The sequence below is a fragment of the Podarcis liolepis genome, assembly GCF_965112155.1.
Source record: "Podarcis liolepis genome assembly, chromosome: 5".
Taxonomy (NCBI): Eukaryota; Metazoa; Chordata; class Lepidosauria; order Squamata; family Lacertidae; genus Podarcis; species Podarcis liolepis.
Genome location: NC_139556.1, coordinates 65,076,432 through 65,095,251, shown reverse-complemented (window position 1 = coordinate 65,095,251; position 18,820 = coordinate 65,076,432). Strand labels below are relative to the sequence as shown.

The 18,820-nt window shown below is 44.1% G+C and overlaps 1 protein-coding gene across 1 annotated transcript in view; it reads left to right on the top strand.

Annotated features, from left to right (window-relative positions):
• The first annotated feature begins 242 nt into the window (after positions 1-242).
• Positions 243-18,820, top strand: part of DGKG (diacylglycerol kinase gamma) — a 123,196-nt gene continuing 104,618 nt past the window's right edge. Inside the window, 2 exon segments of the mRNA XM_083506384.1 lie at positions 243-991; positions 10,022-10,091. The gene's annotated coding sequence lies outside the window, so the exon portion shown is untranslated.

Sequence of the window (18,820 nt, the reverse complement as noted above, 5' to 3'; positions counted from 1 at the left end):
TTCTCTAGCACAAAACTTGAAGTAACTGCTAAAAAAAAGAGAGTCAGGTATTGACAGTGACAGAGGATGCGCAAACCACACATCGTATTTCCAAGCCTCTAGACATCAAGCAAAGGAGGAACCCTTGAAGAGAAATGCCCAAGTTCTACCCATAATGGGAGCGGATATAGATATTGGAAGGGCTGAAGCAGAGCAAATGCAGACCCATATGCACTGGGAACAGAAACTGCTTTCGAATGAGTCTTGATCCAATTTAACAATCATAACTTCCTCCAAACAATCCTGAACATTGTAGTGGTGTTAGGGTGCTGGAATTCCATGAAAATACAGTTCACAGTGTTCCTCAATAGGAAGTCAGGATACTTAATTAGGTTTGAAGTGGGATGATGATGATGATGATGATTGATGATTAAGCAAGGATAGAGAACACTGGACTGTCAGCCAGCAACGTTCTCCATGTGGATGCTACAGGAGGCCAGTGTTCAGAATTCTGTTTCCAGGCACCAAGAAAAAAAGAGAGAGGGCTACCACCCTCCAAACCAGCCTGAATGAGCTTAGCTGTGCTCTAAATCCCTGCTGGCGACCTGGCCTTGACATCTCAGCCTGGGGGTTCTCCCACTTAGCATTTGCACAAGTCCAGATGAAATCTAATGTCAAACTGAAGTGAATTAACTAGAAATGGGGAGGCAATTCAATTTGCATTATGAATTTAAGGGAGTGCTTAGGAGGGGGGGGGGACAACACTCCACCAAGGCTTTCCGTGGGTGTCTTATAGAACTCTTGCTGTGTGTAAACAGACTCACTCCTGCTTAGCCTTAACAAGCAAAACATTTCAGCACACGATGAAGTAACAAAAAGAGAGAGAGAGAGAATCGTCGAAGAGGATGGATGTTTCCCCAGCTCATTCTCTGCAATCGTGGCTGGGTGGGGGAACTCTTTTCCGTTCCTGCTGAGAAGACAGAGCCAGCGTGTTGCCTGAAGGATCCAGGAGGTACAGCTTAGATGCAAACCTGTGCTGTTGTTTTTGGCAGACAGAAAATATTGCAGCTAGGGATTGGGAGCCACCTTAAAAGTGGTAGCTAGAGCTGTCAGGCTGAGTGGGGAAGCACTCAGACCAAGAGAGACAGCAGTTGCCAGCAAAGACAAGCTCTATCCACAACAGCACAGCAAGCAGCCTGGAAGAAGAAAAGAGCCATTGCTCCCAAGCCCTCCTTGCCCCCTATGCTTGCCTGCATTTCCTGACACCCAAGAAGCCAGCCAGCCAGCTAAGCCTCCTGGATTATAAGGGCCAAGGCTACAGATGACAGGCTTGGGCATTCAAAGCCATCTGCTCTGTTTATTTGGTTGTCCTCCTAAGTAAAAGGGAAGAAAAGGAAGGGAGGAAAGGAAAGCAAGCTTCTGGCAACTTGAACGGTAAGGCTGAAAAACACTTTAAAAAGCAGAGAATTGCAGTCAGCCTAGCTGTGCACGTGTGTGTGTGTGTGTGTGTGTGCTTGAAGCTGATGCATGTTTATTTCACTGGAGCCCATGTTGCAGACAAATAGCGAAGCTCTGGCTGGTGTCTTATAGTGTGGGGAGTTGGTCTGCAGTAGAACTGAAAGGAGGACGTAGCTTGAAGACTGCAGCAGGATGTCTGTGAGGTTCGTCTTTAATTCAGCTGCAGTTTAATAGTCTGTTGGGTCTAGTGCAATGTAAAAAGACTCTGGGCACTTGATGCTATTAACATACAGACACGGTGCCTGCTGTCGGAGCTAGTTAGGAAGGAAATGAGCGTCCGTTAACTGGGCTGGAAGGAAAGCTGTTGTGAAAGAATGATGGAAGGTGGGTAGAAGAAACAAGAGCAGCCCCCTCCCAGGGGAAACTTTGCTCTCCAGAGATTAAATACAGCTTCTGGTTTAGAGAGATAGGAGATGTGGGCTTCCTTCCACACACATTTTTTTCTCACTGGTTTGCTAAGACATATAAAAATGGGAATCTTCCTTAACCTGCTAGGGTCCTGGAGCTTCACCTGTTCACGTGAAGTTTTGCCACTGCTGTTTTGCAATGCAAAAGCGCCATAGTTTCAAGCTGGCTGAAAATCTGATCCTGTTTTGTTTACTAAAGCCACATCTGCAAGGTGGGCTTTTGCAAATCATATTCTATACAATCCCACTATGGGACAGAAGGAGAGTAGTCAGGTGCAAAAGAGGATAGAGCACTTTTGACAAGCAACTGCCTGCTGAAATTCCCTCTTCTCCACAGCTATTAAAGGTGCAGGAGCTGTGGCTCTGTTGTATCTGGTACTGCCTTACAAAGGAGGTATTTGTTTAACCAGGAATGATACTATGGTTTCCTACCTACCAACCCTATTCCAAATTACAGTACTCTTACAGTCCTAACGATGTCTGCAACAGGTGAGGGGCAGGTAAACAGGGTACAGTGGAGCACAGAGATTTGATATTTATCAGCATGCATTGGGTCTGTACTTGTGTGTAAGCAGAACATCATCCAAGGGGCAATTAGCATGATGCATTGTTGTGGTCAAGTTGATTAGATCCAAGCTAAATTTAGCATGTGGTTGTTATGTAGTTTCATCTTGCACCCAGTTTGGCACTTAGACCAAACTGCTGATTTAAATCTGCTAATCATCAGGTGCTTTGTGGCTAGTGTATGTTGAACTGGAAGTTGGGCATGTCAGTTAAATTGTCACAGTATCATTTCATCATCTGGTAGATGATCCACTCAACACATAGTCCCATCAGTTCTTGTGAAACTGAAAGTTTTCATAACTAAGAATCCACACTTTCAATATGGAGCTCAAACCACACGATCCATGGCAAATACTGGCACATTTTTATACTTCAGTGAAGGCCATAGAATGAGCCCAGCTAATATGGCCATTAAGCACTGTCTGCTCTGACAGACAGCAGTGGACTTTCCTAACCAGGTTACGATGCTACCCAAATACCTTCATAAGCAAACCTCCTGGGAACTGAACAGGGAGCTTTGTGTATGCAAACCGTGGGTTGTAGTTCTAAACAATCCTGCCCTCCCTCCCATTACTGGAAGCAAACACATGCTTGTAGATTGAGGAACTGCAGTACAGAGCCACATCAAAAGTGTTCTGGAATTGTCATCAACGTTCTTTACTAGGGATGGCACAACCCAACCTGGGTTTGGAGGTGGCAAGTTTCAATCTGCCCAGAAACAGCACCTTCAGAAAGCCAATTGAATGGTGGTCTAACATGATGCTCCCATCTCCAAGCTGACTGATATTTTTACAGGCTATTTTTAGGCAAACACTGGTGTTGGGCAATGTGCCATTTTAAATTTGCATATCTAACAAAATTAACAGAAGCAAATTACACCTTTTCTTTCTAGGGAGATGGCAATCTATGATTTTAGTCCAGGAATTGCGTCATCCCCACCCACCCTCCGCTGGCTTAATGGAACTTGGCAATTAGCAAAACTAATCAAAATGGCTCTATTTCCAATGTTTGCTAAAATCTTCAGCATGTGAAGTAGGTATCCTAATTGGCCTCAACTTAGCAGGCAAATAAAAGCTTTTTTGGGGGCCAAATTTAAACCCTATTGCTTTCCATGAGAAAGTTAGGCATGTAGTTCAATATTTCCACTGAAATTAATGGGACTTAGTCCAGTTAATGTTAAGCACGTTTACGTTCCATTGATTTTAGTGGAAAATGTTTAAGCACATCCTTAACTCTCTCAGGGAAATCAATTGGATTTAAAAATGCCTAACTCTGAATTGTCTTTCTGGGGCCATTTGAGCAGCACCCACTGATTCTCTGCTGGTATCTCCTCAGATGCTTAAAGTGTTTGGGTTCCCTTCCGTTTGCATTTTATGAGAAAGAAATTGAGCAGCCTTATTCCTACGAGGGCATCAACTGAATGAAGCCTTGGCCATTATTATAACTTGCATAGCATTTTCTGTTGTACAAGTGTACTTTTAAAGTCACTATCACATTCACTCCCATAACAGCCTTTAAGGCGTAGGTCATCCCCACATTACGAGTGAAGAACTGACTCTGAGGTGCTCTCCTTGACATATGGAGCATTCATAGCTAAGCAAAGATTTGAACTTGCTTCCCGCTGGCTTATGTTGGTGGATTTTCAGTCACTGGGTCTACAGCTACCTGATTTCAGACCAACCGCAGACATTCTTCTATGAGACGAGAACAGCTAAGCCATCTGGCTATTATGTCCACACAGTGTGAAAAATTAACTTGGGAAGATCATCATGATTTTGCAAAGGAAAAGACCAGAAAAACAAAGCTTTCTTCCTGAATTGGTCTGTTTATAAAATGTTTGCAGCTGCATCGGTCCCTTAGGATGGAGGGAGGGGGAATCAAAACAGTAAAAGCACAGTACCTTTAGTAGTGCCAACCAAAAAAATGACAGAATAGTCAGCAAGTTTTATAAGCCTCTTACCTCAGGCTGGAAGTTATGTTAAAAATAGAGGAGGGGTATTTGGGGGCATAGCAGAAACTCCCAGTGTGGCTGTAGTGTAATTTCAGAAATGTAGAAAATGTGATTTCCGGATTAAAATAGAAACTTTTCTTTCATGACTCATGAGATTGAGATGGGATTGATCTGATGCTCTTTTTTTACTGGGCCAAGATCAACGATGCTTGAACCCAGAAGGAGCTGGGGGGGGCGTTGTTGCTCCTCTGCCTTCCCAACCCAGCGGTTGCTGCCAGGGAGGTGGGGCATAAGAGTAGGGAGGTTGGTGTGATGCAGGCGCAGTGTTATTGAGAGTCAAATTGGCTTCGTCACTGCACCAGCACCACACCAGCCACTATGACACTCCTTCTCTTCCTCTTGGTTTATGGCAGTGATCACTGCAGTGGAAAACCAGGTAAGCGATGCTGCCCCAACCTGCTCCGCCCTGCCAGCCAATGCTGCCTGGGCTCTGGTCAGATGAGACCAATGGCCCATCTTAATCAGCCATGTGGCCTTAGAGCTTCCTGCTTGGTCCTTGCTGCTCTGGGCAGCTTTGAACAGAACTATGCAAGTGCCTGTGGCCCCTCTGGTTCTCACTTTCCTGCTCTAGAACTTCCCTTCTGTCTGTGTTGACCACTCCGCACGGTGTCCTTAGCCAGCCAGCCAGGCAACCTGCTTCCCTCAATCCCAGAATCTAATGGTCTAGAACAGAGGATGGAGATCTGGTGGCTGTCCAGATATTGTTGGACTCTCATCATCCCCATCCAGAATGGTCAATGGTCAGAGAATGTGGGACTTGTAGTCCAGCAAAATCTGGAGGGCCCCAGGTACTCCTGGCCCAGGTTAGAGTTTGACAACTAATGTGGCCTAAGTCAGGATGGGCCAATCTGCCAGGTTGGGTTTTTCTCAGTTTCTTATGTTTCCAGTGTTAAGATCAATTCTCCACATTTCTATCTAAGTTTGCAATTTAAAAAAAATATATATTCTCATGAAAAATGTACTAGCATTTCAGTGCAAATTTATCCTAATATCCATTTCCATGCAATTTTTTCCTAATATTTCCCACAAGACAATGCGTTGTTTAATGTTATTTTCACAAACATATGCATTTTTATGGACACTTTACCTCGGTATATGCATTTTTGTGAGCATTACTTGACTGGAGAGCTATACTGCAAAATTCAAAGATGTGTGAATTTTGAAGAGCGGCTGTAGTTTGGTTCTTGTATTGTTTCAGATAGTGCAGATTAGGTAGGTTCACCTTTAAATGCAAAATGCCCACAATAAACATATCAGTTGTTAGTAGTATAACCTTAATGGTTAGATGTGCAGTCTCTGAAATACTGAAAAGTGTAGAATGCAATTCTATATACATCTGCTCAGAGGTAAGTCTCACTGAGTCAAATGGGGATGTGTATAAGATTTGAGATTAAGTTTTGCCTCTTAACAGGAATGCACTGTCAGACAAACATCTTTTCTCCTTATTTGAAGTGCATCAATGAGACTACATTTCTAATTGCAGCAAAGGGTATAACATTTATTCAGGTTGTTTACTTTTTATAAGATATATTCAGTTCTGTACCTCCAAATCATATGTCTCTTTCGTACTAACTGCCTCTGACAGTAAAATCCCATGTACGTAAATGTCTACTCAGAAGTAAGCCCCAATGAGTTCACAGGGACTTACTCCCAGGTAAGTGTGCATAATTTATCTCTAAGTTATATTATTGGGTAATAATAATAATAATAATAATAATAATAATAATAATAATAATGGCAACTAGTGAAATGCTAACATTTGTGCTTTCCTTTGATGATAAAGGATTGCCGTGTTGGTCAATATCTGTTTTAGTTTAAACCTGTGTGCTCAAGAGGGAGAACTGTGATTTGAAAGTGGAACGGGGGAGGTGGGGACAAGGGGCCCATGGATATCCTGTGCCCATGGACCCCCACAAACCTGGAGCTAACCCTGATTATGAATAGACCATCTCCTCCAGGAATCTGTATACAGTAACTCTTTTTTAAAAAGCCATCTAATCTATTGGCCATCAACATATCCTGCAACAGTGAATTCGATAAATTATGTGTTTTTCCATTCCTGGTGCATTTCAAATATATCCAAGGGTGTGATAATAGAATACAAATAATTTGCAGGGGAAGAACTGAGAGATCTTGCTATTACATCCTCCTACACAGAGCAGTGTGTCAGCCTGGCTGGGATTTGTATCTATCAGCTATCCATTATTCCATGCCATTTTTCTTCATATTGGCTGAGAACAGCAAACCTGACACTGTCATATTTGGAATACTGCAAACAACTCCAAGTCTGAGGGCAGCAGACATTCCAATATCAAGGAGAGATAGATATTCCTTTTAACAGAACGTGATTGAGCTCTTGAGCAAAGCCGCAACAAATTCCATCCCCCAAAGTGGATTAATGAGTGATATTCTGCAGGTTGCCTTCCCCAACTTGGTGCCCTCTAGATGTTTAGGAGTAAAACTCCCATCAACACCAGGCAACATGGCCCTGGCAGTCATAGCCCAAAATGTCTGGAGAGCTCCAGGTTAGGGGAAAGCAGATCTTGAGTGAGAAGGTATGAGAAGATGACAGGTACTGATGGATGCAGATGGGAGAATTGTGATGAGCAGATGCCTTCAGAAGATGGAAAGTGAAATCGTACCAATGGACTTTTGGTTCTGCTATCCAAGAAATTTCCTCTTCCATCAAAAAGTATAAGCTGGAAACATCCAGTGATTAAAGCAAAAGCAATAGATTCTGCAAATGTATTGTTTGGCTCTGTAGTAACAAACTGCTTGCAATCCTTTTCTTTTTCCACCCTTTTAATTCTTTATTTTTATTTTTCACAATCAAACATTATCTTCAAATACCTTAATAAACAAATACAATTAAAAATAAAAAAATAGAAAATAATTTTTTTTCATACCATATTAAATCCATATTTTGGGATTCCTCCGATCCCTTGACTTCCCTCCATTCCCTCCCCCAGTTCTTTTGTGTTTTCTTATGTTGTACATGTCTATAATTTTCTTATCTTTAAATATTTCCAATTGTCATTAATCTTACAAGTGTTTTTTAAAAACCCTGCTATTGTATTAACTTTACAGTGCTTTTGTAAATATGCAATAAACATTTCCCATTCTTTTTTATATTTGTTGTCCTCTTCATTTCTTAGCCTTCCAGTTAATTTAGCCATTTCAGCATATTCCATTAGTTTATGTTGCCAGTCTTCTTTAGTTGGGACTAGTTCTTCTTTCCAGCATTGGGCTATCAATGTCCATGCAGCTGTTGTTGCATACATAAACTTTTATATTCTTTCAGTATATCCGTTCCAATTATACCTATTAAAAAAGCTTCCTTTTTTTAACAAAGGTTATTTTAAACTTTTTTTTTCAGTTCGTTATAGTTCATTTCCCAAAAGCTTGTTATACCCTTACATTGCCACCACATATGGTAAAATGTACCTTCTGCCTCTTTACATTTCCAACACTTATTATATTTTGTTTTGTACATTTTTGATAGTTTAACCGGTGTTAAATACCATCTATACATCATTTTCATATCCCATATTTTTTGCTCTATAAGACTCACTTTTTCCCTCCTAAAAAGTAAGGGGAAATGTGTGTGCGTCTTACAGAGCGAATGCAGGCTGTGCAGCTATCCCAGAAGCCAGAAAAGCAAGAGGGATTGCTGCTTTCACTGCGCAGCAATCCCTCTTGCTGTTCTGGCTTCTGAGATTCAGAATAATTTTTTTCTTGTTTTACTCCTCCAAAAACTGGGTGCGTCTTGTGGTCTGCTGCGTATTATAGAGCGAAAAATACGGTAGTTCTCCTTAAGTGCCGTACATGCCATGAATTTTATATCATTTCTCCATAATCTTTCCCAGCCTGCCATCTGTATATTATGTCCCACATCTTTTGCTCATTTTATCCTTACACATTTGACCTCTTCATCCTTTGTCTCCCATTCCAACAATATATTATACATTTTTGATGATAATTTATAATCACTTTCTATTATTTCGCTCTTGAATTTTGAGATTTCATATGAAAATAATAATAAAATGCTTGCAACATTTTTCAAAGACCTAATAGAAAGAATGAATTCAGAGAACTCTTAACTTGCACTGTGGAAGGCATTGCACAATCATTTGATAGTGCCCTGTGCTACTCTGGCAAATCCGATCCAGTTGTCCCCTTTTGATTTTCTTCTGCCCAGATACTTTTTGAGAAAACATTGTAATAAGATTTAATAACATGGATGTTGACAAAGAACTACATAATGTTCCTTCAATATTTGGTGAGATTGCAAATACATTCCCTCCCCGCCCCCCGAACATTCCTGATCTTGTACCAAATGTACCTACAAGACTTTGTCACAGATTCCTATCCTACAATTAGTATAAAGAATGTGTAACAGTACTGAGCAGCTGGTGGATCCCATTTTATTTGTTTCTACAGCTTTCCCAATTTTGTTAGACATAGCAGTTTTCTGATAGGAAGAAAGAGAGATTACAGGCCCCTTCATTCATTAATCTCATGAAGGGGATTCATATGATTACAGGAAAAGTGGGGCCACCTGCTCCCTGGCTTTGACTCCCTGCTGCCCCCATATCTAAGAGTTGCACGTGGATGTCAGAGAAGGGGAAACCTATGGTTGTAGAGGTCTACATCTGAGAAAAGGTCTATGCTCTTCTTAGTTAGCTATTCTCAGTTTGTTGATGTTAGGGGAATGGACTTTGGAGCTGTACAGCCTTGGGGAGGGCAGGACCAGTGATGGGGGACCACTGCTCCTTTAATCCCTGGAAAGAGACTTATGCAGAAGGATGAAGGCTTGCATGCTGTAGGCAAAAGTCATCACTCTCATTGCGCATTGAAAGTCACAACCATGTTACATGTCAATATTCTGGGTAGTCAGAACTAATTTGTAGCCATGATGAATATGACTGCCTTGGCATGTAAGAGCAGAGGGGGCTTTCACAGCACAGTGGTACCTCGGGTTGAGTACCGTACTTAATTCGTTCCGGAGATCCGTTCTTAACCTGAAACTGTTCTTAACCTGAGGTACCACTTTAGCTAATGGGGCCTCCTGCTGCCGCCACGCCACCGGAGCACGGTTTCTGTTCTCATCCTGAAGCAAAGTTCTTAACCCAAGGTACTATTTCTGGGTTAGCGGAGTCTGTAACCTGAAGCGTATGTAACCTGAAGCATATGTAACCCGAGGTACCACTGTAAAGACAAAGAATCTGTGCACTGGATTGGAAGCCAATGTGGGTATTTAAGGAGAGATCTGATGTGATCAAAGCAACATGAAGACACGAGTGATTTGGACTGCTAAGTTCTATTTTGACAGAGGTTAGTGGGCCAAGAGAAGAGCAGGCTGCAGTAGTCAAAGCAAGGCTGTGGAGCAAATTTTTTGTTGAGCCAGTGGAGGGGCAAAGAGCCATATTTTTGCAGTGTTGTAAAAGGAGAAGCAGCATGACTATACTTTTACTTATTATGCATCTTGTTATCAAAACATGCTCATATTAAATTTCTCTCTGTGTTGTTGTTCAATTTCCAGTCTCACCGTGGGATCAAAGTCAAGCTGGACCTTTCTGATTCTGCTATTAGCACACAGATCCTGCGACTGGGTATGTGGATTTTTATTTTGCCTTTCAAAACTTGCTGCTGTAACAACTACCCTCTTTTTCCTGGGTTAGATATATCAGAGATCACCATGAGCACCTGAGGTGCTTTCTGAAAAGGAAGATAGGGCTCCGTAAATTTCTCTCATTTATTTGTTTCCTGCCTTTCTTCCGTGAGTCTGAGGCAACACAGGTGGTCCTCCCCCTTTCATCCTCACAAGAAGTTTGTAATATGAGTTCTATAATAATATTTTATTATAGAATCACTGAAGACACAGTGCTTGGTCCCCTCCACACACACACACACACACACACACACACACACACACACACACACACACCAGTGATGGCCGGCACCCATCAAGGCTGGTGAGGCAGAAGCCAGGGAGCCCAAATAGTAGCCAACTCATTCTAATTTTGTCCCTTTCCTCCTCCCTGCCAAGTTCTATAAAGGTAGCACTATAAGGGTAGCACTGAGAACAAGGCAGAGGAAGATGACAGCCCAGTGGCGTAGCGTGGGGGGTGCCAGGGGTGCCGGCCGCACCGGGCGCAACTTCTGGGGGGGGCGCGAGTCCAGAGGGAAGGGGAACGCCCCTCGCTCAGCCCGCGCATCCCTCGCCCGCCGGCAGCTTCCCCTCCTCGCCTCGCTCAGCGCCGCCGCCGCGGATGCCGCCCAGACCCCCCAGCGCCCAGGGCCATTTCCCGGGGAGCCTCCTCTGGCACATGCCCCGCGCAGGAGGAGGAGGAGGCGGCTCCGGGATGCTCCCTCCCGCCCCGGGAGGCAGAACGCAACGCACAACACACACACACCCTGTCGCCCCCGCGGCAGAGCAAGGCAGCCAGACGCGGAGCAGGGAGAAAGGCTCGGGCTCACCTTGGGGCAGCCTCCGTAGGAGGAGGAGGAGAAGCCGCCGCTGCCGCTGCCGCCGCCTCCGTGCACCCCCCAGCACCGGGAGAGAGGCCGCTGGCCGCCCGGCGGGCCGTGGTTCCTTCCTCCGCCGGGCGCCCAAGGGGAGAGGGCTTCGGCTGCCTCGGCCCGCGGGGGCTCCACAAATAATAAATTTAATAAATTCCTTTTTTTAATAAGATATTTATTAAAGTTTTCAATTTTATACAAAGAGAAAAATGCAAAAAAATTAGAAAAAATATATATTAAAAACACATAAAATTCACAACTTATTTTTCAATAACATATTTCCCTGACATCCTCATACCTCCCCTTCTTGTTTTCTAGTTCAAATTATTTGTTCAGCAAATCCTTATCTCATAGCATTACCGCTAAATAACACCTTGTTTTCTATCCAAGTTCTTGAAACTTAAACTTTTACTTTAAAAAACCATTTTTTCATAACCTTTTATACCATTACAGCTAGAAACCACTTAATTTCAATCCAACATCATTCAACATTCCTTAATATTGCAGTATTTCTGTAAATAGTCCTTAAATTTCTTCCAATCTTCTTCTGCCGACTCTTCTCCCTGGTTGCGGATTCTGCCAGTCATTTCTGCCAATCCCATGCAGTCAATCAACTTCATCTGCCATTCTTCCTGTGTGGGTAAATCTTGCGTCTTCCAATACTTTGCAATGAGTATTCTTGCTGCTGTTGTAGCATACATAAAAAAGTTCTATCTTTTTTTAACACCAACTGGCCAACCCAGTGGCGTAGCGTGGGGGGTGCAGGGGGGGCCGGCCGCACCGGGCACAACATCTGGGGTTAGGGCAAATCCATGGGTTAGGGGGCGCAAATCCACAGGTTAGGGGGCGCAAATCCATGGGTTAGGGGGCGCAAATTACTTGCCTTGCCCCGGGTGCTGACAACCCACGCTACGCCACTGTGACAGCCACTCCTCTATACTGGTCGTAAGTAAGTAAGTAAGTAGGCAAGCAGGTGGAGCCTGGGTGAGGGCAGCCTGAGGCTGGCAGGGCAATGCTCCACTTTTCCAAATGGACCAGCCTCCACTCTTCTGGTAGAGCATGAGTCTTTTAATCTCAGGGTGCATTTGAGCTGCACATTGGGCAAAAGATTCCTGCAATACAGGAGATTGGACTAGAGGACCCTTGTGGTCCCTTCCAACTCTGCAATTCTAAACCACAGAGCCTAGGGCTTGCCGATCAGAAGGTCGGCGGTTCGAATCCCCGTGACAGGGTGAGCTCCCATTGCTCGGTCTCTGCTCCTGCCAACCTGGCAGTTCGAAAGCACGTCAAAGTGTAAGTAGATAAATAGGTACCACTTTGGTGGGAAGGTAAACGGCCTTTCCGTGCGCTGCTCTGGTTTGCCAGAAGCGGCTTAGTCATGCTGGCCACATGACCTGGAAGCTGTACGCTGGCTCGCTTGGCCAGTAGAGCGAGATGAGCACCGCAACCACAGAGTCGTCCACGACTGGACCTAACAGTCAGGGTTCCTTTACCTCTACCTATGTTCCATGTACACCACACGCAATCTAGATTATTTGCATATTTTCACCCCTGAAAAGTGCTTCCCGAGAAACTGGTTTCATTCCAAAGAGAATAGCTCATTGCAAAAAGAATCTGCATTATCTCCTTTTGAAAACAGATGTAGACTGTCCTGTCAATACCAGATGTATCCACACCTGCCCAGTGACATTGTGGGTGGGTGTATACCAAGAATGCAATCATTACTTCCTTCCTACATCAGGAGCATGCGCAGGAAGGAAAAGGTGTAGATAACCTAAGAGGAGGGTTTTCAAATATGTATCGCCCTTGTGAATGTCAGGATCTAGAATCAATCTAGCTTAAAAGCAGGATGTTGGGGATGAGCATGAACAATTATGGAGGAAAACTACTGCAGGTTAGTATGTATGTAGCCTGATTTCAAAACTCTAACCACTATGGGAGATTGGCTCTGGTTTATGCAAGAGTATCCTGTTTAGATAGATAACTGGTTCAGGGTGAAGCTATTCTCACACCACCAGAATGCAACTAAGACAATTCCCAGTCAAAAGCAGCATGAATAGGAAAAATTGTGGGGAGTGGGATCTTGTTATTCCAGCATATGGAGCAGCACATTCTCTTTCTAATTTGTCCATATTAGCTTCCCAATTCACTGTGTATTATCAATCACAGTGTGAAGGACTGTTGTGCTAGGAGCGGATGGAAAATCAAGGGGAATGCTCCATTGTTTCACTGTTAATTAGAAATGACAACAGCTCCTTGCCTCATTGTAGAGAGGAAGGTCTAAGAAAACAGCTACAGTCACTACCATCTTCCTTCATAGGAAAAGGACCACATTTAGGAATAGCTGGCAATCTAATGAACCTGGTGGGTTTTTTCTTCCATCAAAGGCAGTTTTCTCGCACTTCAGACTAAATCAAAGATTTACAATATGTCATACAAGAAAGATAGCAGGACCTGTATCGTTCGTCCCCGCAGTCAAAAAATGTCTGGAAGCGAAAGTCTTGCACTGTTTTTTTTACCCTTCCCACCATTCTAGAGGCTGGTTTTGATTTAAAAACAAAGAAACAAAAAAACCCCAACAAGATACAGCCAGCCAGTTGTAACATGTAGCTTGGTCATTCTAGAAGCAGCTGTATGAACAGCTGAAGCAAGTTAGATGCATTTAGTTCTTCAGCATTTGCAAGTCAAGGTGGGGCTGGAATCTAATTCAATCTGCTGCTTAATCCATTTATACTAATCTGTAGCAGGCTTTGTGCAGATGACCCTGTAAGCACATAGGCTGAGTGAAAGAAACCGAGGGTTTATCTAGTCTCAAAAAAAAAAAGAGAAATGGACAAGGGTCTCCATGGCAGGAAGATGAAGTGAGTGTCTTTATCCTAGTATTTGTATCGCCCTTGATCAGCAGTACTTCATGGTGCTCCTTCTTTGCACTGAATTTTGCTTTTATTTGCTGAACATGTTGCAGAATACAATTGCAAAAAACCCACAACCCCACACAATCTGTCTAGAGGGCCTTACATAAATACAAAGAACTGGTTTTTTTAATATCAAACTCTTTGCCTTTACTTTTCCAGAATGCATATTGTGTGCTGGCATTTGATTCTCATTGGGGTGGATGGTTCCAAAAGGATAAATCTATGTTTAATAACCCTCCCTTTGATTTAATGATATACTAATGGTTCTGAAGGTGTGGGGGCTGGGAGCTGTGTCATTCCAGGTGGTAATAAGTAATATGAATGAATGGCAGAAATCGGAAGGAGAAGCTGCTAGTTAAATGTGTGCTTTCTCCTCCGAGCGCTGGTGGTATTGACATCAGTATGCACAAAATGCTTTCAAATAAAATTATCCTGCAATTGCCTGGGATACTTCATGCAGGAATTGATTGGGCAATCCTAAATTTAGTTAAGAGGGAAAGCCCAGACTCCAGCTTCACAGCTTCTTCTCTTACGTCAGAGCCTGAACACTGACTGTTCTCGGGGCAGCTACAGATATGGTTTTCGAAAGGGACCTGGTTTGTCTCTCTGTGCAAAGATCATGGCTGCAGGGGGCCCTCTTCACTTTGATGTGGCCAGCAAAAAGAATGCCAGGTGTAAGTGGGGTCCTAAACACCAAAGTCTCCAGCCTTAGCTCTTCCAAATTTGTGTCCCTCTGGAGAACAAAAGATTTATCTTGGAAGCCCTGGGAAAGCTGTGGATTTCTTTGAGAGCTGCTCATCAGCTCCCTTTCCCTGGCACTGAGAGAATACTAGAGCTATATTTGGAGAATATAGATGCCTTTGCTTCTCATTTACTGTGCACAGTCCACACACCTGCCATCAAGATTGTTCTTTTGTGTCAGTGGAGAATCCAGGATCTGTGAATTTTCTTTCTTTCTTTCTTTCTTTCTTTCTTTCTTTCTTTCTTTCTTTCGTTTATGATGTGATGGAGGAGATTGGGGGCCCTGGCAGAGGGATTCTCCATTTCACCAGGGAGACGTAAGAGTGGAGTGCAGCAGGAATGGGTCTTGAGGAGCTTAGCTAGAGTGTAGCAGCTCAGCTCACTCCATTCAGCAACAGAGCATGAAGCAATATGATGGCTCTCTGGGCTGACGGAAGGTCATTGAGTCTTTAGGTGGACCTAGTAGAGCCAACCCTCCTCTCCCCTGGTGTGATTCTTGTAGTTGTCTTGGGGATATCTAGCTGATAGTGGAGCTCATTCCAGAACTGTTTTAGTGAAGAGGTAGTTTGAGTCTGCAGGGACATAGTGCAGCTGCTGCAAAGTGTAGATAAGAAAGAACAAGGAAGTTAGGGTCGAAACAATTGTGTTTGATGGAAGCATGGCAGATGTTACTGTGGACCAGCATGAGTGCATTTGCAGCAACCAATACTTTCACTGGCACCCATAGGGTCTTCTTCCCCCACCCCTGGCATGAAATTAGTCTTTAAAGAAAGAGTCTATTGTAGCCAGTATAATAGATTTTGGTGTGTGCTTGGTTGTGACGTCTGCAATAGTGTCTATAGTTTGCAAATGTGCTCCTGAGCCCTGATCTTGGCCATTTCTGCTGGTAACTGATTTCCTATACCAACTGCAGTGGTGTTGTACCAGTATTTGGATCATCTGTTCTGTCTGCCCATTTATGCGGAGACGATAGATGGAAGAGGGTCGGCCCTTGATTTGTAGCAGCATCAACAGGGCTTGCCAGAACCATAATAGGGACCGTGTGCGTTCATCTGTGATAACGTGATTGAGTGCCCAGTGAAGTCAAAAGAGGAGGTGAGCTATTTTGCTAGCCAGAGGCACTGGATTAGCAGGGACAAAATGAATTGCAATCATGTCTGGGAGGTGGTGAACACAATGGAGTTTGCTGTGGTGGTTGCTCAGGGACAGGTTGGCATTGGTGATGGAAACAAACCAAGATACCACAAAACTCTGTGTTAAGTCTGCTGTGGCAAAACCAGCATAATTCCTCCTCTGAAAGGTCTCTGTGAGAGACTCTTGATGTTTGTGCAGGAGTTGTACCAGGATAGACACTTCCAAATGGTGAGTAGAAAGTAGGGCACCAGGGAAAGAGAGTTTATCAGTTCAATGGTTTTTTGATCCCAACATTTGTTGGTTTGTTTATTAAATTTATATACCAACCTTAATCCAAAGACCACGAGGCAGTTTACAGTATCTCTTGCAAAGGAGGAGTAATGCCACAGATACAGCACCTTAAGTTGCAGCAGATCACCTTAGGTGTAGAACTGATAGGTAATAGAGATAGATATCAGTAGGTGATATTGACAGGAGAAGACAGAATCATCTGTTTCTTGCTTAACCTTATTCAATTTTATTTTTGCCAACCTAGCAGTTCGAAAGCACACTAGTGCAAGTAGATAAATAGGTACCACTGTGGCGGAAAGGTAAGCTGCATTTCTGTGCGCTCTGGCACTTGTCATGGTGTCCTGTTGCGCCAGAAGCGGTTTAGTCATGCTGGCCACATGACCCAGAAAACTGTCTGTGGACAAACACCAGCTCCCCCGGCCTGAAGTGAGGTGAGTGCCTCACCCCATACCTGCCTTTGACTGGACTTAACTGTCCAGGAGTCCTTTACCTTTACCTTTGTTTCTTTTATCAAGGGAACCTAGAACCCAGGGGCTGAATGCAGCCCTCCATGCCTCTCTATTTGGCCCTCAGGGCACACCCTTCACTGGCCCTGCTTGCCCCCTTCCCCAAGTGTTTTTGCCTGCCTGGAATGTGCCCGTTAATAATTATTCTTGTCTAGATGGAGGATACAGAGAATGTGGGTGTATAAACTGGACTACTGGACAAAGGTAGTGTTTACATTTGTTTCTCCACCCACTTTTGCCCCTGGTCCCACCTACCACTGGTAGGTCTGTCCTGTCCCTCCCCCCTCAGAGAAAGATTTCCCAGAAAGTTATGTAACCCTGAAGCTGGAAAAGCTTCCCTACCCATGTTTTAAACCTTTGGAGACTGCAGACAGCCTTCTTGCTGAAATGGAAAATGAATTCCAACACAGCAACGCAGTGGCGTAGCGTGGGGGGTGCAGGGGGGGCCGGCCGCACCGGGCGCAACATCTGGGGGTTAGGGTTAGGGGGCGCAAATCCATGGGTTAGGGGGCGCAAATCCACGGGTTAGGGGGCGCAAATTACTTGCCTTGCCCCGGGTGCTGACAACCCACGCTACGCCACTGCAGCAAGGTTACCCCCTCCACCTCTCATGTGTAGACAGGAGATCGAATTACTGGTACTGGGAAAGGATTTTGGAGCATCATGCAAAATTCAGCTGATGTGCATTATGGCTGACCGGGCTGAAAGATTTACAGCAGAGTTGCATGAACTCCCCTTGATTCCCTCCTCCACAGCCGGGGCCATTGCAACACTCTTGTTATTTGGAAGGAACTAGAGCAGGCAGGGAGCTGCTTGCTTCCTGCTGAGATCCCACAACCCTTTCTCTTGGTGAGGAAAATCCCTGCTATGTACATGCTGCCATCCTGCATAATCGTGACCAGGCTGAGAAACTGAATCTATAATCAAAACATTTCCAAAATAGCCTAGCCTCGGGGGATTTCCCACTGGTTGCCTGCTCATCTGCTGTACCCAGAAAGGCTGCCTTCCATGTTACGTCACGGGTGCCTGAGAAGAATGCTGGCAGCAAAGAGTCGGCTTATCAAGAGGAAATGCTTTCTAGTAGTCTATGGTCTTGAGCACCAGAGCTTCTGTTTCTGGTCTATGTCAAAAACATGCTTTGTGGCTCAGCCAGCCATCAGCGAAACACTAAGAGAAGAGCCTGTGATCATAAGTGCTCTGGGCAGAAGGAATACTAATAAAAAACCCCCAACCAGCTCCACCAAGCTAAGCTACCAGAAGCAGCACAAGAGAACTGCAAGGCTACATTTGGGTGTAATGCTGAGCCAGAGTTTGATCAAACCACAGTTTGTCCAATGAGCAAGGATTGTTCTTGCAGATGCCCAAATAAACTATAGCTTGTTTCAGCTGATGTTTCCCCCTCCCCAAATGCCCAGCTGCTATATCAATGCCCTCTGTCACTGATTCACTTCTGCAGAAACAAGATGGAAAACTCAAGTGTGCTGCTCCTCTGGCCACAACTCTGAGCAAAAGGCTCTGTTCCCCCTATCCTGGGTGCTCCTCGTGAAGGCTCACAACACACACAAAATCTTCATGAACAAAAGTGACTGAGCAGGCCCACTCACCTGGCAGATTTGGAGAGAAAACAATCTGATCTGCCAACCCAAAAAATTTCTGGACCCCTGATGTGCACCGTTTAAGGAAGTACTTCCTTTTGTCTTCCACCCTATTGCTTGCAGTTCAAGGCTGGTCTTGCTTTTTTATTGTCTTTTATGTAAGCTGAGAAAGTTTCTTTACTACCAGGGTGCAAAACTATTGGGCATAAACATAAGAACCTCTTCATTCCATGCACTGATAATAAGTCCCAGTCTATACTAGCTGCAGGCTACCCTGTAGAAAAATTAAAAAGCAAACATAAATAGTTTAAGGCAGGCTTGGAAGAAAGAGGAAGTTCAGGGAAGAACCTGAGACTGATTAATAGGTTTGCTGTGCAGAAGAGGAAACTATTGCACACTTTTGAAAAAGCATGAAAATATTTTTCTGTGCTTCCCCCTCCCCTTTTTGAGGTCTGCTCAAACCTGACTGCTGTGCATTGTGAGAATACAAAAGAGAGTCATGAGGCTGTACCTGTGGGCTGTGCATTTTATATTTGGAACATCAGTGCTGCTTCTGATCCCTAAAAGATGACTGTCCCAGGTGTGCCCCAACAGCAGAAGTGTGGAGTTTGCTTTTACTGCACAAACTGAGCAAAAG